Genomic DNA, 27293 nt, shown 5'->3' with positions numbered 1-27293 from the left:
CTCAAGCTCACAGTGATGCCCTTCCTTTGAACTCCCAGAGCATCCATTGTTTGTTTTCTCCTTTTGGCATTTACACAAATACTATCTTACACTACTATTTATCTCATGCATATGCCAGATTGTAGGATACTGTAGGTTATGTGAACTATAGCTTGTATTTCTTTCATTTCATATTGTTTCTGGAATAATTCCATGTACCCAGTAGATACGTATGAAATGCTTATACAGAAATGGATCAATGAGCAATGAGTAAATCACATTCAGATTTAACAAGGAACATAACAGAGAACTTCAAAGCAGATTATATCATTCTACAATCTAATATTATCTTTCCTGTCAACTCTATCAATTAACAACAATGCCCAATAGTACCGGCATTGTTGATCGCCCATTACTTCAGTTAGCGCTTGAACCTTATTACGCTGTCTCCATTTTGCTTTCTCAATTTATTCTATTTATTATCATTCCTCAAGTATGTTTCCCATGTTTCATTGTAATATTTAATTTCATGTTCATTTTCAAGCTCTGTTACTTAACATATGCTGCTATCTCTTTGACCTTATGTTCGCCCAGATTTTTCTTTAAACTCTGTCAAAGATCTACACTGAACTGATGCCTTTTCCTGAAGAGATTTTAGCCTGGAATAGATGATTGCAGACAAGATTTAATTCTATCATAGTTTCACAGGATCTGGGCAGTTTGTGCACATTCCCATTGCCTCACTGAACAAGGTCAGAGGTGAGCATTGAAAGTTGTGAGCCGGTAATGAGGTAATGTTTCAGGGTGTAAAAGTCACCATAAACTAGAGCTTATGTCAGAAACACAAATGATGTTTCCTTCTAGGGGTTGTTCCTCAACTTTGTGTCACAGAATTTAAATGATTTTAGTTCCATTTCCCAACATACTTGGAGTACTGTATTCTCACTTACATATATTTATTTGCTTTCCACGTTGGGTCACAACCATTGATTCTAAAAGAGTCATTTAAGAAAGTCACAAATGAACTTTATGGCTTAAGCTTAGTTATCAAATTATAATCACCCTGATCATTGGACTGGTGGATCTGGCATAGGACTAGAATTAAGTCTGATATCCAACTCTGTAAATGTGTGTATGTGAATAATTTATATATTCTTATGCATATCATATATATTATACACAATATATTAAAATCATAGAAAACCAATATAAATTACAATTTTGGAAATGATTTAACAATTGGCTCTTTATTGTATTCTATCAATTTCTTCAAATATACATGGAAATGAAATTATAAAAATTATTTATTAATTTTAAAGCTATGATAGTTATAAAACCACAGGATTGTGAAGAACCTTCCTTCCCGTTTTGATACTCTCTTTCTATTGCCGCAACTCAGATTTGTTTATGGCTCATTTTTAATCTTAAACTCAACCAAAAACCATACCCTTTGAATACAGAGAGAAAGTTGATTATAGACAGAAAGAGGGAGAGAAAAACATGTAATAATAAGCTTTCTATATATTTCTTATACTACTGACATTAAGCAAGAACTTCTTTATTTTATAATTGTGCTCTTTTTATTGATTGATTAGTTCTGATACAAATTAACATCCTCTTACATACTGTATCACTTCCAGTTTCTAACTGGTTACCTGTGGTCAATTATTTAGTCTTTGGATGTGTTTTTAAATCGAGCTTTTGTCATCAAGTATATTTTCTCTCCCTCTCAGATTCATATTGACCACAAATTTAATAAGCACAAAACTTTGGCCTGATTCAAGTGATTATTAAATATATTGAACCAGATGGGTCTACAGAGAGAGCTCAATAGCCATTAGCACAGACCTCCCACCAAACTGATGTTAATTCATTAGCCATCAACCCTTTGTATGTTTGCATTATCATGTATAATTCTGTCACTGCCGATAAGGCATTTTTCATGCTGCATTCCTGTATGTGAGAACATAAGCAAACACTGGAGGAATATTTGCATATCATGATCAGGACTATCCCAGTATTATAGCTATCTGTAGTTTTATTTGTTAATTCTGTGCCCCTTCCCTCTTTGTCCCGATAGCCATACCTTTGCTTACTTGAGGAAATACACCTCTTTCTTGAATCATGTAGTTCTGCTGGGACCTGCCAACTCGTACTTAGCTCCTTTCCTCTTTCCCACCTGAGTCTTAGTCATAGAAGCTGATTAGAGGTCTCAGCTAGGATATTCTTGAGCAGGAGCTGAAGAAATGAGCTCCTGTCTTTTCTGGAGTTACAGTTAGGTGAATAGAGTCTGGAGGTACTAGTATATTTTTTGAGCCTTTTGTCAAAAGATTGGTTTGAAAGACAAAGATGTTGAAATACAGAGAAAAACAATTTAGAAATCAGTGAAAGTTCAGATGGTATTTCAATTCCTGTTTCTAGTTTTTCTACCATTCCTATTATTTGCTTACATAGCTCAATAGATTCTATTTTAACCTAAGCTAGTGTAAGCTAGGTTTCTGTCACTTGCAACCAAAAAACACTGACCAGAAATTCAAGAACATATAATCAACATCCACATCTAATACTTGTTGCATAGGTATTTTCGAAGCCAGAACTTGAAAATCAGCAGTATATATAGCTATGTAAATGATAGGGTCCTTCGAAGATCTTTCAGATTTCCAAATATATTATCCATCTGCTGCCAGTGAGCCTTAAGTTCCAAGTATTTATACTAGTAAAGATTCAATTACAGACGCAGAAGTGCATATGCATATATGCGTGTGTCTGTTTGTGTGTATGTTTGTATTAACCATTTTGTTACAGAGATTGACCTAATGCAACAGTGAGAGCTGGTCAGGCAACCTCTGTGAAGCTGGCATGTTCATGAGTCCTAAGGAAAGGCAATTGGGAAGGAAAGGTGGATATAAAGTGCAGGAGGGCAAGAATAACCTGGAAACTCAAATCACACTGATGGAGAACAAGAACAAACCCATTAATTTGGACTGAAATCCTTGTCAGTTCATGGATGGTGTAGGTATCCTCTAAAACTCAGGGTCCTTTATCATGGATCTAAACACAGGCTTCTATCCCAGGAGCTGGAAATGCTGAAAGATAGTATAAGGAAGGTGGGTGTAGTAGGTCATTCTCGCATTGTGATAAAGAAATACCTGAGACTGGGTAATTTATAAGAGGTTTAACTGACTCATGGTTCTGTAGGCTGTACAGGAAGCATGACACCTACATCTGTTTCTGGGGAGGTCTCAGGAAGCCTACAATCATGCAGCAGGCAAAGGGGGATCAGGTATCTCACCTGGCAGGAGCGGGGGCAAGGATGGGGCACGGTGCCACACTTTATAACAGCCAGATATAGTGTGAACTTACATACTGTCTTGGGGACAGGATAGGATCTCTCAGGCCATGAGGAGTCTACCTCCATGACCCAAACACCTCCCTCCAGCCCCCACTTCCAAAACTGGGGATTCTATTTCAACATGAGATTTGGGCAGGGCCAAATATCCAAATTATATCCGTGGGGAAGTTTCAGGCATGGCTACAGCCTCACACCCATGAGTTAAGCTGAAGATTAGGAACAACATAGGTGAGCAACACAGTGATTGTGGTTTTATTTCCACCTTCAAAATCTCCCACAAGAACCTCACATGTGGACCCCCTAACAAAACAAAGAGGGAAGCAAATTCTAAAATATGTAGGTCAACCTAATTAAGCTGATGCATTGCAACCTCACCACAACACCAAAATCATTCAAATGAATTATAATCTAAAGAAGCTAAAAATACACATTGTGTGTGTGGGTTTGTGTGTGTGTGTGTGTGTGTGTTAAGAAGGAAGTGATAGTGTGAGTCTACAATAGGAGGAATGGAATATGCGTGTTAATGAAGGAAAAATGCATCTTAATGAAACAGAGCTAAGTTATGGCTATCTTTTGTATTGGAATATCATATTGTAAAGTGATACCTCTTTGTGTGCCTGGGTACACATTATTCATTGATGCTTTGATTAAATGTTTTTTCTTTAATGTTATAGATACGATGTATTTTTGGAAGACAGAGTAGATAGCCTCAGAATTTTTTTTGTAGAAATATATTACACCTTCTAGTAAACGTTGGTGTTTCCCATGCTATTCTATTCTAAACAGTATATATAGAATTTTATGATCATGGTGTCTTATTTGATTCAGGAATGGGTACTTTTGGCCACAGTTTGTATATTTTTAACATCTTAAGACTATTTCAGTATGCTCTAGGTTTGATAAAACATGTAGCCCGGAGGGATTTTCCTATAACATACAAGCTATATGCTGTTGGAAGGAAACTCAATCCATATATAGTTCTGATTTGTTTATACTTAAATAATATTGTAGCGTAAGAAGAATCTGTCTTTAAAATAAGACCTTTACTCTTAAAACAGAAAGCTTTCCTTTTCCAAAAGTAAATGGACGTGGAGACCAATGATCTAAATCTTCTTTGAAAATTGAGCTCCATGAAATTAGGGCAGGTTCTTTCTCTCTTTATATTTTTTATGTCAGAGCTGTCAATCTCCTTGCTTACTTTTTTTCCGATACATTTATTAATTACTTCTCTCTTTCTTTTTCCTTTTTAGTTGGCAGGTAACAATTTTGGATATTTACTTGTTTTTTTCATGAATTTTACTAATGTTTCATTTTTGGATTGGGATTCTCTATCTGTATTTATTTAGTTAAGAGTTATTACATTATCATCTAATCAGAATCCGTCTGTTAGATGTGCTACTTATTTAAATCACTATCAGAATAATTTTATTTTTATTTTCTTTCTAATTCCAGAATACATACACCATCATTGCAGAAATAGTATCTTAAATTTATATTTAAATTTAAATTTTGGTTTTAAAATATTAAATCTAATGATTAAATTAACTATAGTATTTAAATAATACCATCTAAATTTCTAAATAAAATTTATATACAGTTTTCTCTTTGGCATTTTTTCAGAAATTTTATCCCATGTGTTATATTGCCTTAATTTCAGTGAAAAATGAAAAAGGATCAAATGTTATTTTTTCCTAAAACTTTTATTCTGTCCAAATCCTGAGTTTAAGATTATACTGTTATGGTGTACCAATTTCTTGAAGCAAAAAAAGCCAAAAACACCCAAAACCCATGAAATGAAAATTAGGAACATAGTACCATAAAACAATGTATCTAATATATGTTTGAACATTTTTATTCTTCTTTGACACACACACATACATATATATACATAACGTATGCACTCATCTAACTATATATGTATGCATTTATATACACATGTATATACAGACACATATATAAACATATGTATTTTATTCAGTTTTGTACATGTATATATTATATATTACATGTTATCTTAATATATGTAAGTCTCTATATGTTATACATATAAATTCTCTAATAATTACATAGACATGTTATTTAAAAATATATGCACAGTCAGCTAAATAATTCAAACAATAAAAAATGATTTTTAATCTATCTTGTCTCAACATGTTTGAAGCAGTACTTTTATCCTATAATTCCTTTCCACATGCATATGAGTATATGTCTGGATTTTGAACTATTCTACTAATTATTTATATCCAGTACCAAACTGCTTAAAATACTAGAGCTTCATAGTAAATATTATTGTCTAGCACAGTGAATGCCCCATTCCTTATTACATTTTTAGAATTACTCAGCTACTCTTAGATAGCCTTAAAATTATCTTTAACATGCATTTTTAAATAAGATTATCATGTTTGGAAAATATTGCTGTTAGTACTTTTATTAAAATTGAATTGAGTTTAAAGATTAGTTTAGAAAAAATTAGCTAATTTACAATATGGAATTTTCTCTCAACATTAAAAAATTAATTTTACACAGCAGCTGAATATTTCTTGTTAAGTTTATTCAGACTTTTATTTTTATCTTCTTGTTTCTATGTTAAAAGACAATTTTCTTCCATTTTATTTTCTAACTTTTTGGTAATATACACAGTATTTTTTAATAGGCTACTTTTAAAGTAGTACCGGTTGAATATTCCTTATTTAAAATGTTTGGAACCAGAAGTGTCTTGGATTTCAGATTTTTTTGGATTTTGGAATATCTACATATATTTGATGACATATCCTCAGGGATAGGACCTAAGTCTAAACATGAAATTTATTTGTTTCATATACATCTCATACACATAACCTGAAAGTAATTTTATACAATATTTTAAATAATTTTGCACATGAAACAAAGTTTTGGTTGTGTTTTGACTGTGACTCATCACATGAGGTTAGTTGTGCACTTTTTCACTTGTGGCCTCACATCAGCACTCAAAAAGTTTCAAATTTTAAAGCATTTGGATTTTGGATTTTTGGATTATGAATGCTCAACTTGTATTCTTACGTGCATAGTTATCATGAAAAGAAGCAAATGAAATAAAATGTTCACTTTGGTTGCTTTCACAGCCATTTTTATCACCAAAAAAAGTTAACATATATGCATGCTGCAAATTTTCTGAGTATTAAATATTATGTAGATGTGTACCAATTAAATAAATGCCTTTTTTTCAGTTACTGTTTGGGAAGACTCATTTTTAAGGTTACTGCAGTATGGTACGGTGGATTAAAATACTACATTCTCAATATAACTTCTGGTAATATTTCATTCATTATAAATGCCATAAGGACCAGAAATTTTGAAAGCTACATTTTCAATCACCTTAAAACAAATTTTTTTCCCAAGAAATACAGGAAGCCTCTGAACCCCTTTGTTATTTTGTCTAGATTAGAAAAGAATTATGTCATAAAGGATTAATTATCAATATCTTGTCAAGATATTTAAAATTTATAATATAAAGTGGATAGATAGAAAAGGACAATTATCACATAAAATTCTATTCACACTGTGAATTTAAAACCTAATCTTTAGAAAACAAACATTCATTTATTTGAACTTCACTAATCTGCTTTCTTTACTGAAGAAAGAATTTTTTCTTCCAATTCATGATATATTTTTATAGCCAAAATTGTATTTAAGATTTGCATATAATTCATAGGGCCAAAATTTAATCACATTTTATATACACTAACATTTTTATTAATGAAAACTACTTCTGAATTAAATTTCTTCAATATGGGTCTCACTGATTAGGTTATCCTTTGATATTATTATAATTTACTCCTGCTTAAAAATATGCATCAAAATGAAAATATAAGAAAACATATAAACATTTCAAAATCACAAAATGGTTAGCTAAAACTGAGTTGTGAAAGTAGGTCAAAGAATGAGAGAGAAAAGGAGGAACAAAATATTGTGAAATAGACATAGAGTTTTCATTTTCTTATGCCTAAAAGTATAGGCAAATATTATGACACTGCTGATCTTTGAGGCTCTTTCAATACATTAAAATAAATAAAGACATACAGATTTAAACACGGTTGTTAGAGAAAATCAGATAATTTTTAGTCCTTTGTCATATTTTCATATTTAATTTTTCTTTAATTAACAAGTTACTTTTAAAATAAACTAATCATTCAGTCTTGAATTTCTCTTTTCCTCCAAGAAAATAATAATTATTAGAAAGAACGAGAGAGGAATAATATCATATCTTTATGCAGCCATAAAATAAAGTGAGAAATCTACCAATCAATAAATTATTCACATATTTGAGAGCTCGATGTGAATATTAGAGCAGCTATTATTTTTAAGAGAACAGAACACAGCTTCTCTAATTAAAAACACATAGCAATAGGAAAATAACTACAAAACTGAATATCTAATTCATCTAAAGCTTTCAGACCTGTATGCAAATAAATTAGCACAAAACTACTAAGAAACCTAAATTAATAGTAATCAGCAATTAAAAGCTATATGTCTTTTAAAAACTTCATTATCAATACGAGAGGTATAGATTTAACAACTGAAGAAGGAATAATTTAAGCATTAGTCTGCATTGCTTTTGTTTTCTTCCCTGAATTTTTAATTGTAAGTTTAACATTTATTTCTTTATAAGAAAATTTAGATTATTATTTACATTGTACTGCTATGAAAGATTTAAAGAGGCTGAATGTTTTCAGTTCTGGGATGGTCTGGAATCATCTTTCAAAGTATAGTGGGTGATCTAATTTCTCCATCTAATAGCTTTACATTTTAAATAAACATATATACACGAGACCCTAAATTATAACTGAAAGAGAGGTTCTGCTTGTTTCTCTAGATTTTAAAAAATCTTGTAGTTATGCAAAGAGTATTTCAAAAACTCTGTCAAAATTTAAATACTAAAATGTATAAACAATAAAACTAAACAAAATCGTATTTACAGCCTAACTAATTGTGACTGTCTTCATAGAGAAAGTCTTTAAATGGGATGTATGCTTTAAGAGAACTAGAAAAAACAGCAAGATGTGATAACAATCTGAATCAAAGAAACCTGGGTGATAGACTATTAAAAAATAAAAGTCTTTTGTAAAAACCTGGACCGAATATTTCAACCTATATTGAAGCTGCTACAGTATCCAATACATGCTGAGTGTATTTATAGGTTAATTTTGTGGTAAAATAGCTTATGTGTTAATATTATGTTCTGATCCTAAAACAAAGGCATTGCAAAAACTCTTTGAAATTAGTTTGGATGGGAGAAAAAATATGGGAAGAATTATCAGATATAAATGTATAGTTACAATAAAATAATTTTTATTCACAATTTTACCATTTTTATACATATATGCCTAACAACCATGGTGTGAAGATCAAATATAAATCTCAGACTCATGAATTTCACGTACTCTTCATATGCAGCTATGATATAGGATTATAGAAGTTTAAAACTGTGACATAAAATAATAAAATTTCATTTTACAGATGAAAATCAGGAACTATCAACATCATATTTATGTTGTTGTGTGTATATGTGTGTGTATATATATATATGACCCAAAGTGAAATTCAGGAAGTGAAAAGCTGAGAGGAGAGGAGTATGTAGGGATCCTGTAATGGGAAGCTTTGTTTGTTAAGGAATTTTTTTTTTTTTTTTTTTTTTTTTGGTGACACTTCAAAGGGCACACAGAGGACTCAAGTTACAAAGAATAGAACACTGTGTGCTGTGCTCACAGCTCTCAGATAGCCCTTTTGTTCAGGAGTTTGTTGCCAGTGGAAGCCAAGAACTTGTCAGCTGGATCCACTTTGTCTTTCTAACAATCACTAAAAATAATTGAGAATGTTTTAAAATGTCCTGCTTTATAAGGAAGGAAAACGTTTGAGAGTGGCAAACTACCCAATAGAATGATAACTATACAGATGTATGAGAACGAACAAATACTATAAGCAATGTTACAAAAGGGAGGATCACATAGTAAACTATGCATAGACTGCATGCTGCCTCACCTGCATCTAATCCTGGAGATATGAAAAGAGTTGGGCAGCTGATAGAATTCTGAGCAATGTAGAAACTGAAATAATATCTAGGCCCATATGGGTAAGCCAACATCAAACTAAGTGAGACTAATAGAAAACATAGAGCAGAGTAGGATCTTAATCTTTCTCAAATTGTCCCAGATATTTCTGAGTTTATTTTTTCATAAATTTTTAGAATCAATTGCCAAATTTATTCTAAAATTCTGCTTGAATTGTAATTGAAATTACAGTCAGATATATAGATTTATTTGAAGAGAATTGGCAGCTTTGTAATGAAGGAAGGACTATCCATAAATGTGATGTTTCTTTTTCATTTAATCAAGCATTCTCTTTTTGTCCTGTAGTAAAATTGGCTATTTCTGAGGCTATTTTTCTGCAATTACAAACTGTACCTACATCTTTGATTATATTTCTAATTTATTGTGGTGATAGAAAAATATAGATATTTGTATGTTGATCTTGAATTAGATAATTGGCTGACATCTTATAGTACTTTTAATAGTCTATTAGTTCTCTATATAAAGTGAATCTTCCATTGAAAATGATAGCTTCTGGCCGGCGCAGTGGCTCACGCTTATAATCCCAGCACTTTGGGAGGCCGAGGCAGGCAGATCACAAGGTCAGGAGTTCAAGACCAGCCTGGCTAATATGGTGAAACCCCGTCTCTACTAAAAATACAAAAATTAGCCAGGGGTGGGGGTGGGCCGCCTGTAGTCCCAGCTACTCGGGAGGTTGAGGCAGGAGAATCACTTGAACCCAGGAGGCAGAGGTTGCAGTGAGCTGAGATAGTGCCACTGCACTCTAGTCTGGGTGACAGAGTAAGACTCTGTCTCAGAAAAAAAAAAAAGAAAGAAAATGATAGCTTCTGCAAATACCAATTTTTTTGAACTTTTTTTTTTTTTTTGCTTGGTTGCTTTGCCCCATGATGCTATATTATGTTGCTCCATAGTGGTAATAGTAATCATCCTTATTTCTAAAGTTAAAAAAGAATGCTTCTAAAATTTCTTCATTAGGTACCACGTTTGGTGTAAGGTTTGGGAATTATCTTTTGTTAGTTTAAGGAAATTGCCATTTTCTAGGAGATTTTGACACAATTGGATGTTCAATGTCACTTTAAAAAATATGTAACTTAAAAAAATATATATGGCAAATTGACAGACAGATAAAAAATCTGTAATATTTTTTTAAGTTCATTCATGAACTAAATGACCTCATTGATAAATATGCTGCTATTGAAGAACTCTAGTGTTTCTAGTTTAAGTTATACCTGACTACAATGTAAGAGGCTTCAGTTACCTGATTATTTATTTAGAAAATTTGAATTTATGTCAATAAATGCAATTGCATATAATATTTAATTTTTCTATTGCCTTCAACTGAGTTAAATGCAAGATAAGGCTGTTCTATTAGCATAACCCTGGCAACCTTCCCTTTTCTTGTGTTATTATCTGAAATACTTTATATAAGATAAAAATGATCTAGTCCATAAGAGTTTGGTAGGATTCACCTGTAAAGCCATTTTAGTGTGCTTAAAGGTGAGTAAAAGGACAGGTTTTATTATTTTAATTTCCATGGTGATTACTGATCTATTCCAGTTTTTTTATTTTTTCTGTGTCAATATTTTCCCAAACCATTCAATCTCTATTTAAAAATTGTCACGTAATTTTTTCAGTAGTAGTATATTATCTTTCGAGTGTTTATGTTTTTCCACAGCTATTCTCCCTTTTACACTGTATATTTTGTGGTTGCCTTTTTATTCTTAACAATAGTACCAGTTGTTTAACTTATCAATACCTTCAAATAACTATTTAGGTTTTAATTATTTGCATTTCTGCGTTGCTATTGTTTTTCCTGTAGTTATTTTACTTATTCTTTATTTGTATTGTTTTATTTATTCTTATTTTTGAAGTTTGCTCTGTTTCTTTTTTCCTAATTTATTGATTTGAATACTTTTTTCATTTATTTTTACTATTTCTTGTTTTTCAGTAAATATATACATAGCTATTTTCCTTTAAGCACTACTCTATTTCATTCTATTTTTTATTTATTATTTTATTTAAGCTTTAAGTATTCAGCTATAATTTTACTTTTAATCCATGGTGTGTTTTGTAGCATGTTTTAGTTTTTCCACATATGTGGAATTATTTTTCTATAATTTTGGAATTATTTTGAATTTACAACATGTACCAAAACCACAGAGTGTTATTGTTTAGAACCTATTGTGACTTTCTTCATCAGTTTTTCTTTATAAATTTATGCAAATCTGATTTAAAATTTTTGTGTTCTGTATGTGTTTGCTTTTAACATTTTTTTCTCCTTCTGATCTCTACAGATCAATTATTATGTTATTCAAACCTACAATATTTTTGTTTTTTCTACTACCTCTATTAATTTTAAAGAGGAGTATGTTATCATCTTTAACTAAAAATAGTGATGGCCACTCATCTCAACAATTTATTTTATTGTTGAGTGATATATTTCAACATAACATATTTACTGATGCACAATTGCATCATGATTGTTGTGTTTTCTTATCATTTCTTCTCTCAGTTTATAAGCTTCTATTTTGTTCCTTATAACTTTTTGGCCTTAAATATTCATTTTTCCTAATATTAAAATTGCTTCCAAAGTTTTCTTTTGGTTTATATTGACCTGGTATATCTTTTTTTTATTGCATTTAACAAATATTGAATGTTTAATGTGAGACACTGCTTTAGGTTCTAGATATAAAGAAATAGGTTATAATCCTGCTTATCTGAAGCTTGTATTTTAGTAGGCAAAACATATAATAATAGATTGAACTAATGAAGTAAAATCATATTATATGTTAGATGGTGATAAGTGCTACTAAAAAATGAAAGCATCCAGAAGAAACAGAGTTGTAAGTAGTAGGCTGAAATTTTAGACACTGTAATGGAAAAAGCCTCTATTTTATTTGGGTACCTAGAATCCCCTGCTGGAGGTTGAGCAGTTGCCATCCACAATCCCTCTCCTCAATGATTTATGGATAATGTTAGGAATGATACATTAGCACCAATGGAATGAGAAATAAACTGTATTACTCACAGAGTAAAACAGCAAAATGATTTTCAAAGAGAAGATTTCAGATACAGTTGGGAGTTAAACAAAAAGGAAACATTGGTGGTTTTGTGCTTTTATTGTGATTAGTGGATGGAGCCAGAATTGGAGTTCAGAATCTTGTTGTTGAGATATGGGGCAAAGAGGAGAAGAAAAGCTGAGGAATTGAAAAACTGCCATCAATCAAATCTCAAAATTGAGGTTTTGTCCTTATTACAGACTCTACATTCAGTTAGACTTAACTGAATGGAAAGTGGAAGATTGAGGAGAAATATATCCTTTCAAATGTTATCATCTTTTTATTACATTGTTGAATTGATTTTTAAATTCAATGTGAATATTCATGTCTTGATCAAGAAACTTACGCCATTAGCAGTTATTATTACTTATGTTAAAGAGAGTTTATTTACATTTATTTAACACTATGTGGTTTCTATTTTTTATACATAATTTTTTTCTTCCTTATTGTTTTATACTGGATACATTTTTTTTCCCATTTTATGTCTTGTGGGTTCACCTCTATAAAAGTCTTTTATTTAGGCTATATTTCCCTATTTGTTTGAAATGTATCAAATGTATGTACTTCATAAAACAAAATGTGTACCACAGCACACTTTTAACTCCTACTTGTTTCTATCCTGAACACACAACAAATTAAACCTTCCTCCCAAGTTGATATCTATAGTGTCTTAGTTTGTCTTCTGTTGCTATAACAAAACACCATAGACTAGGTAATTAATAATAATAATAATAAAAGACACTATTTCTCACAGTTCGAGAGGCCAGAAGTCCAAGAGCATGGCATCAGCATCTGGTAGAAGCTTTCTTGCTGCATTATAACATAACAAAGATCATCACATGGTGAGAAAGCAAGAGCAACACAGCCAGAAAGAGCCTGCTTTTATAACAAAGCCACTATTGTGGTTACTAACACTTCACCTATAGAATAAGACGAACCCACTCATTACGGCTTTTATTAGGCCCCAGCTCTCAATATCATTGGGTTGGAGATTAGTTTCCAACATACACAGTTTTGGGGGCCACATTAAACCATAGTACATGGTATCATGTACTATTTTAGCCTGAGTCTTTTAAGAATATAAATGTTTAGAGGATCATTTAAAATAGAAAACATATTACATTCTGTTTTCACTTCCTTTCTCAAATACCTTCTTCCTGGACTACTCTTTCTTACTAATGTAATAAATTCTCTAAAATTTATTTCAAACATTGTCCATGTGTAATAAACTTGTCAGAAAATATATTTATTTTAACTTGTATATAAAACTATAGGTTTTATATACATCTTATTTAACTTGTATATAGAACTATAGGTTTCATGTTTTGTTTTGATTTTTAATCTGGCACACAGTAGATGATAATGTTTGTTCACAGTTGAAGGAATGCGTATAAAAGTGTTTTCACACAAGGTCAGAGAAACCAGAGGGTTTAAATGAACCAGAACCACATGCAAAAGCAATATAGCTCAATGCTTTTTTTCAAATACATTAAGATATTTCAACAGAAAAATAAAATAATTTATTGGTCTTTATACACCACAATTTTACAGGAAAATAAAGTGACTTATTTATGTTTAGATAAATCCATTGTAAATAATTTTTAAAAACCATAAACATTGACTTATAAAGCTATGGCACTTTAAATTTCTTTTATCGTAAAGTAACATAGAAGGTATGAGTATAAAGAGAAAAACATGTAACTAGGCTTCCCTAGGTGCCAATTAGGATCTTAGAGTATTTTAGGATTGTAAACTTCATTCACCCGAAAACAATTTTATGCTGCATTTTACTGAAATCAGAGAGCTTGTCAGATTTAGCAGCTCTTCCCTAAAGCCAGCCATAAGTCTTTCAATATTGCCTTTTAATTACTTGTTTGTATGGGTGCCTCCTTTAATAGATCACAAACTCTTTGTGGAGTGTGTCTCACTCATTTCCTCATTCAGCAAGCATTGAGTTTTGCTGTGTGCCAGGCACTGTCTCACATATATTTGGAGATCCTAGTCAGCTATAATGTAGGTACTCAATAAAAGTCTCAAGTGAATCAATGAATCTTCTCTGCCTCTTAGAACATTTCATAGCATTTGGGTTGTATGTCATATATCTTCAGTGTGTTCATATAGATTTTACTTAGGTAAAGTTTTGCAGATTTATACTAAAAATTTAAATGTCAATTTATTCCCCTATTTCTGGTATTAAGATCAACAATAATGTCTTTTATTTGTATTTTCCTTAATATATTTCAAAAAAACATTCCCATACCAATTCACTTATTAAGTTAATGCAACCCACATGAAAAACCTGGCTGAGATTTTGTAAAAACCTGAGAGGTTAATTTGAAATTTCTATGGAATATAAAGTATCTGGAAAAGCTAAAGTAATATTTAATAAAAGGAAATGAACTGCAGGACTCATAGCACCTTGATTTCAACACTTACTATAAAATTACAGTAATCCAGACATCATAATAACAGACATATAGATTGATGGTATAGCAGTTAATTCACACTTATACTGTCAATTTATATTTATTTTTTCAAAGTCCCCATAGTGTTTCAAAGAGTAAAGCAAGTTTTCCATAAAAGAAGGTGACGCAACTTGATATCTATATGAAAGAAATTAATTTTGTTTCTTAATCCAGAAACAAACAAACAAAAAATTAATGAACCATAGATTTAAACATAAAAGCAAAACCTTTAAGTCTGTAGAAGAAAGCAGAGGAGAATGTTTTTGCAACCTTAGAGTAGGCAAAGATTTCTTCAGATCACCCCATTAAAAACTGGCAAAAGACATGAATAGATATTTCTCAAATGAAGACACACAAGGAGCCAACAAATATAGACGAAATGCTTAACATCACTAATCATCAGAGAAAAGCAAATAAAAACTGCAATGAAATACCATCTCACACCAGTCAGAATGGCTATTACTAAAAAGTCAAAAAGCAACAGATGCTGGTGAGGCTGTAGAGAATGTGGAGTGCTTATACATTCTTGGTGAGAATATAAATTAACTTAGCCACTGTGGAAACAAGTTTGGAAATTTCTCAAAGAACTTAGAACTACTATCCAGCCCAACAATCCCATTACTGATTATACATCCAAAAGAAAAAAATCATTTTACTAAAAAGACACATGCACTCGTATTTTAAAAAAATTAGCTGGGTGTGGTGGCAGGTGCCTGTTGTCCCAGCTACTCAGAAGGCTGAGGCAGGAGAATGGCGTGAACCTAGTAGGCAGGGTTTGCAGTGAGTGGGGATTGTACCACTGCCCTCCACTATGGGTGACAGAGCAAGACTCTATCTCAAAAACGAAAAAAAAAAAAAAAAAAAAAAAGAAAATGTCATACTTATACACCATGAAATACTATGCAACTGAGAGGAGGGGCCAGCTGGGCTTCCTGGGTTGAGTAGGGGCTCAGAAAGCTGTGAAATTCACTGGTTTCCTGCATTAGGACTTACTTCAGTCCTGGATGACTTAATATTGAAGATATATGCTTAAACTGTTCCTAACACCAGGATTTGTGCATGTGTTGTCTTCCCCAAGAAAGCTATAAACAGAAAATTTTCCTGTAAGTTTCCCTGTGTCCTCTCTGCTTCTCTCCTTTCCTCCCCACCAAATTAAAGTAAAAGAAATGTTAACTGCCTGTTTTCCTGTGACCAGCAGACATTATCTATGCTCCCAATTCCAATTCCTTGTAAACATACTTTGTAAAGTCCTGTAAGATCCTGTCTCCTTTGCCATGCTACTGCAAGGTCATAAAATAGATAAAATCTAAGTTGCAACTCTGGTTCTCCTCAAGATCTAAGACATGTCACAAATGGTTAATTGTCTTTGTTTCTTGCTCTGGTAACATCTTCCCACCACATGTATTTCCCACCTAAAAAGACTTTAAATGGCAATTGTATAATCTAACTCTGGCTACCTATTCGAGACCCCTTCCATGCTGTGGAAGCTTTGTACTTTCACTCTGCTCAATAAAGCCTATAGCTTTTTCTCTCTATCAGTCCGTGTCTCTATCACTCACCATAGTCAGCCTCCACTCCAATTATTCAGCATGGCTGGGCAAGAACCTTAAGCATTATATTTTGGCAAGCCAGCCAGGAGACTACAGGAAAGGCATCTAGATCGTCACATGGTGAGTACGATTGGACCTCTTTCACTTGCTATTATGTCCTATCCTTCCTTAGAATTAGGAGGCTAAATACTGGGCACCTGTTGGCCACTTAAAGGAGATTAGTGTGGCTGCCTAACTAAAGACATGGGTGTGAGGCTATCTGGAAAAGGGCTCTCTAACAATCCCTGAACCTTCGGGATTGGGAGCGTTGGTTGGCCAGTTCCAACTCTTTTTCTTTCCGTGGTGGTCCTGAAGTACACCCTGGAGTGCTCAGCAGACATCTTAGTCTCCCACATATCCTGGGATATCCTGGGATATCCATGACCCCACCAGAGGCTCCCCCTGCATGGGTTACAGAGTGTGAGACAGCCACATCTTCTGACTTCTGCCTCCTGGGTCCCGATGTCCACCAGCTAGACTTCTTTCCCCATCTTGCAAGCAGGGTTATTCCTTCTAGACAGGGCCAAGATTCCCTATTTAGAAGTCTTAAATTCTTGGGGTGGCTCCCAGAATTTAAGAAGTCTTAAATTCTGTTCATGGTGCCTTCTGGGATTTAGGCAGGTGTCGTCATTTGATGGCCACTTTGAAGGGTCAGTCCCCCACCATAGTGTATGGTCCTCTGCATCAGGACAATTTAAAGACAAGTCTGTAATTTTCATGTGGATAGTAGAAGGCTTAGGGCATTTCCTCCATTGCTCCCAGATAGATTTTCCCCTTCCTTGGGGCATCTCAGGTACAATCTGTGGTGCATAGGCATGGGTCTTAGAGCCATCGAATTGTTGTTTCAACCATTCAGTAATTGGTATTGGAAGGAAGAAAATATAGTCAGTTGGGACACAGGATACTAGTACTGCCTTGAAAGGGGGGCTTACTCCTTTGATGGCAAGTGGGGACAGAAGACTAAAGTACATCAACTGTTCTCTTGGCCCTGGCCTAGAGGACATCCACCACCCCTTTTAAGCTTACTAAGCATCCTGTTGCTAATTCAGAGGTTTCTCCTTGAAGGACAGTTTTATGGCCAGGCCCACATAAATTGGACCTTAGCATGCAAGCATCAGTGGTGCCCTTGACCCAGGCCTTACCACCCTGTAACAGGTAGGATGCATTGGCAGAAGGACCACAATAAATCCAACAGTCCTTGTGCCCCATTTAGTGGTCAAAGGGCGCACAGCAGGGGCAAGGGAAGTTTTCATCCTGCTGGTAAGCATGGTTAAATCTGGTAGATGGAGAGCTCCGGAAAAGCGGCCATGAGCTTTGAGCATAATTGAACCTGACCCTTAGGGGATGCCCTAAGGGAAAACAAGTCCTGGGACTAACCGGGGCTATGGGGATCCCTGTGTTTAAAATTTCAGATGGGGACCATACCTTCAAAACCAGACACTCCCTTAAGATGTATCCTGAATAACTGGGACAAATTTGACCCTGAAACCTTAAAAAAGAAGCCGCTGATTTTCTTCTGTACCACTGCCTGGCCACAGTAATCCTTACAAAATAGAGAAACCTGGCCCCCTGAGGGAAGTATTAATTATAATGCCCTTCTACAACTAGATCTTTTCTGTAAACAGGAAGGTAAATGGAGTGAAGTCCCTTACGTACAGACTTTCTTTGCCCTTCGTGACCATACTGCCCTGTGCCAAGCCTGCAAGTTTTGCCCAAATGACAGAGGCCCACAATTGCCTCCATACTCAGGGCCTCTCCTTCAGCCCCACTCTCCTCCCTCACTGACTCTCCTCCATCCAGGCACACCAAACTGTTAAAGGCACACTGGAAAGAGAATGTAAACTCTGCGATCCAGGCACCCAAGCTGTGTCCCTTACAAGCAGTAATAGGAGAATTTGTGCCCACCCATGTACATGTCTCTTTCTCACTCTCAGATTTAAAACAAATAAAGGCAGATGTAGGGAAATTCTTGGATGATCCTGATAACTATATAGATGTCCTGCAAGGATTAGGGTAGTCCTTTGATCTAACATGGAAAGATATCAAGTTACTTCCTGATGAGACCTTAAGTCCTGCTGAAAAAGAAGCAGCTTTAACAGCAGCCCGGTGATCTGTGGTACCTTAGCCAGGTAAATGATCGAATGGTCCTGAAGGAGAGGGAAAAGTTCCCCATAGGGCAACAGGCAATCGTCACTGTAGACCCTCACTGGGATACTGACTCAGATCATGGAGATTGGAGCCACAGGCATTTGCTAACTTGCATTTTTGGAAGGGTTTAGGAAGACTAAGAAAAAGCCTATGAACTACTCAGTGCTCTCCACAATTATGTAGGGAAAAGAGGAAAACCCCTCCACTTTTCTAGAAAGGCTAAGGAAGGCCCTAAGAAAGCACGCTGCCCTAACTCTAGATTCTGTAGAAGGCCAACTTATTTTAAAGGATAAATTTATCACCCAATCAGCGGCTGACATTAGAAGAAAACTCCAAAAGTCTGGCTTAGGCCCAGAACAAAAGTTGGAGGCATTATTAAACCTGACAACATCAGTGTTCTATAACAGAGACCAAGAGGAACAGGCCAAAAGGGAAAAGTGAGATAAAAGAAAGGCTGCAGCCTTAGCTGTGGCCCTCAGACAGGCAGATCTTCGTGGCTCAGAAGGAACCAAAAGAGGAGCAGGCCAATTGCCCAGTAGGGCTTGTTATCAGTGCAGTTTGCAGGGCTTGTTATCAGTGCACTTTAAGGAAGATTTATCAGTGCACTTTAAGGAAGATTGTCCAACAAGAAACAAACCACCCCCTCACCCACGTCCAATATGTCAAGGTAATCACTGGAAGGCGCACTGCCCCAGAGGAGGAAGGCCCTCTGGACCAGAAGCACCCAACCAGATGAATCAGCAACAGGACTGAGGGTGCCTGGGGTAAGCACCAGCTCATGCCACCACCCTCACAAAGCCCCGGGTGAGTTTGACCATTGAGGGCCAGGAAGTGGATTTCCTCCTGGACACTGGCAGGACACTCAGTTTTAACCTCCTGCCCCGGATGACTGTCCTCAAAGTCCGTTACTATCCGAGGAATCTTAGGACAGCCTATAACCAGGTATTTCTCTCACCTCCTCAGCTGCAATTGGGAGACTTTGCTCTTTTCACATGCCTTCTTGTTATGCCAAAATTCCCACATGCTTATTAGGGAGGGATGTATTCGCTAAAGCTGGGGCTATTATCTACATGAATATGGGGAACAAATTACACATTTGTTGTCCCCTACTTGAAGAAGGAATCAACTCTGAAGTCTGGGTCTTGGAAGGACAATTCAGAAGGGCAAAAAAATGCCTATCCAGTTCAAATCAGGCTAAAAGACCCCACCACTTTTCCTTATCAAAGGCAATATCCCTTAAGTCCTGAGGCTCATAAATAATTACAGGATATTGCTAGACATTTAAAAGCTCAAGGCTTGGTAAGAAAATGCAGCAGTCCTTGCAACACCCCAATCCCTGAAATACAAAAACCAAATGGTCAGTGGAGACTAGTGCAAGACCTCATAATCATCAATGAGGCAGTAATTCCTTTATATCATGCTGTACCCAACCCCTATACACTGCTCTCTCCGATACCAGAGGAAGCAGAATGGTTCACTGTTCTGGACCTCAAAGATGCCTTCTTTTGCATTCCCCTGCACTCTGACTCCCAGTTCCTCTCTGCCTTTGAGGATCCTACAGACCACATGTTCCAGCTTACGCGGATAGTCTTGTCCCAAGGGTTTAGAGATAGCCCTCGTCTGTTTGGTCAGGCATTGACCCAAGACCTAGGCCAGTTCTCAAGTTCAGGCACTCTAGTCCTCCAATACGTGGATGACATACTTCTGGCTACCAGTTCCGTAAGCCTCATGTCAGTAGACTACTCTAGATCTCTTAAACTTTCCAGCTAATTGAAGGTACAAAGTGTCTAGGACAAAGGCCCAGCTCTGTCTACAACAAGTTGAATATCTAGGCCTCGTCCTAGTCAAAGAAACTAGGGTCCTTAGCAAAGAGTGTATTCAGCTTATACTGTCTTATCCTCACCCTAAAACATTGAAACAGTTGTGGGGATTCCTTGGAATCACTGGCTTTTGCCAACTGTGAATTCCTGAATACAGTGAAATGGCCAGGCCACTCTATACCCTGAAAAAGGAGACTCAAAAGGCAAATAACCATCTAGTAGAATGGGAACCAGAGGCGGAAACAGTCTTCAAAACTTTAAAGCAGGCCCTGGTACAAGCTCCAGCCTTGAGCCTTCCCACAGTATGAAATTTCTCACTATATGTCACTGAGAGAGCAGGAATAGCTCTTGGAGTTCTTAGACTCATGTGACAGCCCCACGAACAGTGGCATACCTAAGTAAGGAAATTGATGTAGTAGCCAAAGGCTGTCCTCACTGTTTATGGGTGGTTGCGGTAGTACCCATCTTAGTGTCAGAGGCTATTAAAATAATACAAGGAAAGGATCTCACTGTCCAGACTACTCATGATTTAAGTGGCATATTAAATGCTAAAGGAAGTTTGTGACTTTCAGTGCCTACTTAAATACCAGGCACTACTCCTTGAGGGACCAGTGTTTCAAATATGCACATGTGCGGCCCTCAAATGTGCCACTTTTCTCCAAGAGGATAAGGAACCAGTTGAGCATGACTGCCAACAAATTATAGCTCAGACTTATGCCACTCCAAAAGATCTCTTAGACTTCCCCTTAACTAACCCTGACCTTAACCTGTACTCCATTGGAAGTTCATTTGTAGAAAATGGGGTATGAAAAGCAGACTATGCCATAGCTAGTGATGCAACAGTACTTGAAAGTAAGCCTCTTCTCCCAGGGACCAGTCCTGAATTAGCAGAACTAGTGGCACTTACCCCAGGGTTAGAACTGGGAGCAGGGAAAAGAATAAATGTGTACACAGATAGCGAGTATGCTTATCTAGTCCTACAGGCACATGCTGCAATATGGAAAGAAAGGGAGTTCCTAACTTCCAGAGGAACACCCATTAAGTACCACAGAGAAATCATGCAGTTATTGCACACAGTACAAAAGCCTAAGGAGATGGCAGTCTTACACTGCTCAGGCCATCAGAAAGGTGAAGGAGAAGAAGTAGAAGGAGACCACCGAGCAGATACTGGAGGATATATATGCTTATATATACAGTATATATACTGTATATTCTTATATATACAATGTGTGTATATATATCCTATATATATATATATATATATATACACATACACACATCCTGTTTGCATTTTACTTTTTTAATGTAATCATATCAGCAAGCACCAAAGAAAATCAATAAGATTCTGGGGTGCAAAGAAATAACTCACTACCTTAAACTGTGCATTCTCTTGAGATTTGACATGAGAATTGTCCAAAATCATCTAATTTTTTTTATATTGACCAACTGTATCTGACAAAGGTCTAATATCCAGAATGTATAAGGAACTTAAACAATTCAACAAGCAAAAAACCAAATTACCCCATTAAAATATGGACAAAGGCTACAAACACATACTTCTCAAAAGGAGACATACAAGTGTCCAGCAAACATATGAAAAAATGCTTAACATCACTAATCATTAGAGAAATCCAAATCAAAACCTCAATGAGATACCATCTCACACTAGTCATAATGGCCATTATAAAAACTCAAAAAATAACTGATGGCAACTTTGTGGAGAAAAGGGAATGCTTATACACAGTTGGTGAGAATGTAAATTTGTTTACCCACTGTGGAAACCAGTTTGGAGGTTTCTCAAAGAGTTTAAAACAGAACTACCATTTGACCCAGCTATCCCATTACGAGGTATATAAACAAAGGAAATATTCCACCAAAAAGGCATATGCATTTGTATGTTCATCGCAACACTACTCACAATAGCAAAAACATGGAATCAACCTATGTGTCCATCAATGATGGATTTGATAAACAAATGTGGTACTTACACACCATGGAATACTATGCAGCCATAAAAAAGCAGTGGAATAATGTTCTTTGCAGCAACACAAATTCAGTCAGAGGCTATTATCCTAAGCAAATTAATGCAGGAATAGAAAACCAAATACCACATGTTTTCACTTATAAGTGGAAGCTAAACATTGGGTACATATGAACATAAAGGGAACAACACATTCTGGGCACTACCGGACAGGGAAGAAGGGGAATCGGGTATAGGCTGAAAAACCACCCACTGGGTACCGTGCTCACTACCTGGGTGACAAGATCATTCGTACCCCAAACCTCAGCAACACACAATTTACCCATGTAAAAAAACTGCACATGTACCCCCGAACCTAAAATAAAAGTTGAAAATAATTATAATCATAAATAAAGCATGATGTCAAAGAAAAAAACAACAAAAAACAAAACATCTAATTTTCATAAGCCATTATTTTTAAATTATCTATATAACATCTTGCCAAATTTTGAAAATAGTGTTTGTGATCCTATTATAAATATGTTTAAGAGGCTAGTATTCTTAAACACTAATTAATTGAAAAAATCACCTGCTGCTCACCATTTAATCATCCAATGAGGGGAGCAGCATACTTCATTGCACTTATTAGCAGAGGCAAAACCCTGTGCAGTGGAAATGAACTGGCAAGTAAAATAATGATGGCAAAGCCATCTGGAAGGGTTTGCTTTAGTAAGGTTAGCAGTATGAAGCAAGCCACATTTGAAGGAAGCCATCTAGACAACAGAATGGACACTTTCAGGTCCATGGTAAGAAGGCACTGAAGAAATCTAAATAGTTCTATTAACGTCTTTCTAATACTTTGACTTTATGAAAGTTGGTTATTCACTGTGTTGTGTTACCATGACCATGTCATATATTAATTCAATTTCTTTCCATTTCTCTGTCCTGATCATTTCACAAATTACAGGGCTGGAAGAGAAGCTGATTTTCCGCCGTTTAGCTTGACTCTGTTAGCATTCCCAACTATGACGTGATATTGAGAATCATTCCAAAGTGATACATCCATCATCTGACAGCTTTAGACATCTAAAGTTTACAAAATGTACAATGTTTGTAGTCGTTTAACACAAAATGAGAATAATTGATAGTTGATAGCCCTTTGTGAATTGTTTTTTGATGAGCTTCCGTTTCCTCTTTCCTCAAATGATTCAGAATTCCCCCCACCCTTTCCCACTTAGCCCTTTCTTGGCTTTATTTTTTCATCTCTAAAGAACTTGAAGTTTTTTGTTTTGTTTTGTTTTGTTTTGTTTTTGAGATGGAATCTCGCTCTGTCACCCAGGCTGGAATGTAGTGACGAGATCTCGGTTCACTGCAAGCTCTGCCTCCCGGGTTCACGCCATTCTCCTGCCTCAGCCTCCAGAGTAGCTGGGACTACAGGCGCCTGCCACCGCACCTGGCTAATTTTTTGTATTTTTGGTAGAAACAGGGTTTCACCGTATTAACCAGGATGGTTTCGATCCCTTGACCTCATGATCCACCCACCTTGGCCTACCAAAGTGCTGGGATAACAGGTGTGAGCCACTGCGCCCAGCCAAGAACTTGAAGATTAATATATCTGGAGACTTAAGTAATAGGAGGAAGGGGGAGATCGGGGATATATATGAAGCTTTGGTTGAATATCAAACACTGTGCTAGGTGCTCTGTAATACATTAAGTCATCTAATTTCTACAACTTCTGAGGCTTGTATTGCTATCCCTATTGTATAGATCAACAAGTGGAGGCTCAAAAATATTAGATAATGTATCCAAGTCTTGCAACTAGCAGGTGGCAGAAACAGACTTCCCACTCAAATTTAGGTCTTCCCACTCCACGTCTATTGCTTTTCCCACTAATTACAAACAGGTCATCAGAATCTCCTCACTCTGGTCTTCACTCTGCTAATCTAGCACTTACCACCAAGAAAATGGCCAGGATTTTCTCACTATAAAATGGTCATCACTTTTGAGAAGTGTCTGTTCATATCCTTTGCCTAGTTTTTGATGGGATTGATTGATTTTTTCTTGTAAATTTGTTTAAGTTCTTTACAGATTCTGGATATTAGCCCTTTGTCAGATGGGTAGATTGCAAACATTTTCTCCCACTCTGCAGGTTTCCTGTTTGCTCTGATGGTAGTTTCTTTTGCTGTGCAGAAGCTCTCTAGTTTAAATAGATCCTATTTGTCAATTTTGGCTTTTGTTGCCGTTGCTTTTGGTGTTTTAGTCATGAAGTCCTTGTCCATGCCTATGACCTAAATGGTATTGCCTAGGTTTTCTTTTAGGGTTTTTATGGTTTTAGGTCTAACATTTAAGTCTTTAAACCATCTTGAATTAATTTTTGTATAAGGTGTAAGGAAGGGATCCGGTTTCAGTTTTCTACATGTGGCTACCCAATTTTCCCAGCACCATTTATTAAATAGGGAATCCCTTCCCCATTTCTTGTTTTTGTCAGGTTTGTCAAAGGTCAGATGGTGTTCTCAAAACAAGACATTTATGCAGCCAATAGACACATGAAAAAATGCTCATCATCTCTAGCCCTCAGAGAAATGCAAATCAAAACCACAATGAGATACTATCTCACACCAATTAGAATGGTGATCATTAAAAAGTCAGGAGACAACAGGTGCTGGAGAGGATGTGGAGAAACAGGAACACTTTTACACTGTTGATGGGAGTGTAAACTAGTCCAGCTGTTGTGGAAGACAGTGTGGCGATTCCTCAAGGATCTAGAACTAGAAATACCATTTGAGCCAGTGATCCCATTACTGGGTATATATACTGGGTATATAATCCCAAAGGATTATAGATCATGCTACTCTAAAGACACATGCACACGTATGTTTATTGTAGCACTATTCACAATAGCAAAGACTTGGAACCAACCCAAATGTCCATCAATGATAGACTGGATTAAGAAAATGTGACCCATATATACCATGGAATACTAGGCAGTCATGAAAAAGGATGAGTTCATGTCCTTTGTAGGGACATGGATGAAACTGGAAACCATCATTCTGAGCAAACTATCACAAGAACAGAAAACCAAGCACCACATGTTCTCACTCATAGGTGAGAACTGAACAATGAGAACACTCGGACACAGGGTTGGGAACATCACACACCAGAGCCTGTTGTGGGGTGGGGAGAGTGGGGAGGGATAGCATTAGGAAAAATACCTAATGTAAATGACAAGTTAATGGGTGCAGCATACCAACATGGCACATGTATACATTTGTAACAAATCTGCACGTTGTACACATGTACCTTAGAACTTAAAGTATAATAGTAATAATAAATGGTCATCCCACACAGTTGATGACTTTACTCTTCAGAGTTTCCAGTAAGCTGACTAAAGGAGGTTTAAATTTTTAAAATGCTCCCAGAAAAAAAGGCATATGGAGAATTACTACATATGAAAATTATCTGATTAAGAGCTGTGATTATGAAAGAATTGTAGTAGCACCACTAAACTAAGGTTAGAACCGAGAAGAATTCAATACCTCACTGAATGTCTCATCTCCCTGTTCAACCTGATTCATATGCAGAGTAAGTAAACATTATTTAATTTAATCCTTACTATGGACAGATGAGGGAAGTGCCATAATTAGCTACATTTATAAGATGATCTCAAAAACCAAGTCTTAAAATAATTAAATGCAGCTAGGCGCGGTGGCTCATGCCTGTAATCCCAGCACTTTGGGAGTCTGAGGCAGACGGATTGCCTGAGCTCAGGAGTTCCAGACCAGCCTGGGCAAAATAGTGAAACCCTGTCTCTAAAAAATACAATAAAATTAGCCGGGTGTGGCAGTGTGCATCTGTAGTCCCAGCTACTTGAGAGGCTGAGGAAAAAGAATCACTTGAACTCAGAGACAGAGTTTGCAGTGAGCTGAGATTTTGCCGCTGCACTCCAGCCTAGGTGACAGAGCGAGGCTCCATCTCCATAAAAAAATTAATTAATTAATTAAATAACTAAGTGCCTTGTCCAAGGTTGCACAGTTAAATCTCACATGTGCTGAAATATAATATTATAATCTTTCTGTTCAAGTTCTAGTCCTTTTCCCAGCATTCTTCGAACATTTCTTCTTCCTATCAGCTCATTTTCACACTGTCGTTCCCTGGCAGTCCCTCAACACACTTTGCTTTGTGGCAATAAACCCTTTTACCAACTTCATTTACTTAATTTCTATCTCTTGTTCTTAGATCTTCCCTTGGATTGCTCAGTGATTCCACAGAATGTTTTCTCCGGCAGTACTGTCTAATTGAAGAGCTCCTTAAATCCTTCCCTTCTTCCATAAACATTTTCCATGCACATGATAGGAAAATAAACACTTTACCTATTTAAAATGATAAATATTTAATGTAATGTACATATTTTTATTCATAAACATTCTCATACAAATAGCCAAATAAAATGACAGTTATGACTTTGTATATTAGTCTTAGATTAATATACTTGAATATATTTGAACACTTCATTAACTTTGTTACTTTTGAGTTAAAATCTTCTTAAGGCTGATAATTGTGTCTGATAAGGCAATTTGGTAGAAAGCCCATCACAGGGCCCTCATATGTGGATAACTGATGAATAAATATGCCAAATGGCAAACTACAGCACATAAATCTGAGAGGCGGAGTCCTAATGACATTGATTTATTCATTAAACAAACATCATTTGACATTTATGTTTAAGAGCTTGTGCTAAGTGTTCATGTGCTCAAAGTGGAGAATGAATTAATATCACCCAATTTATTTGCTCTAGTTCTTCTCTAAGTTGAGTGTGATTGCACATATAAAATACC

Source organism: Piliocolobus tephrosceles, chromosome 7 (genome assembly GCF_002776525.5).
Source record: "Piliocolobus tephrosceles isolate RC106 chromosome 7, ASM277652v3, whole genome shotgun sequence".
Taxonomy (NCBI): Eukaryota; Metazoa; Chordata; class Mammalia; order Primates; family Cercopithecidae; genus Piliocolobus; species Piliocolobus tephrosceles.
This window is presented reverse-complemented; position numbering follows the sequence as displayed.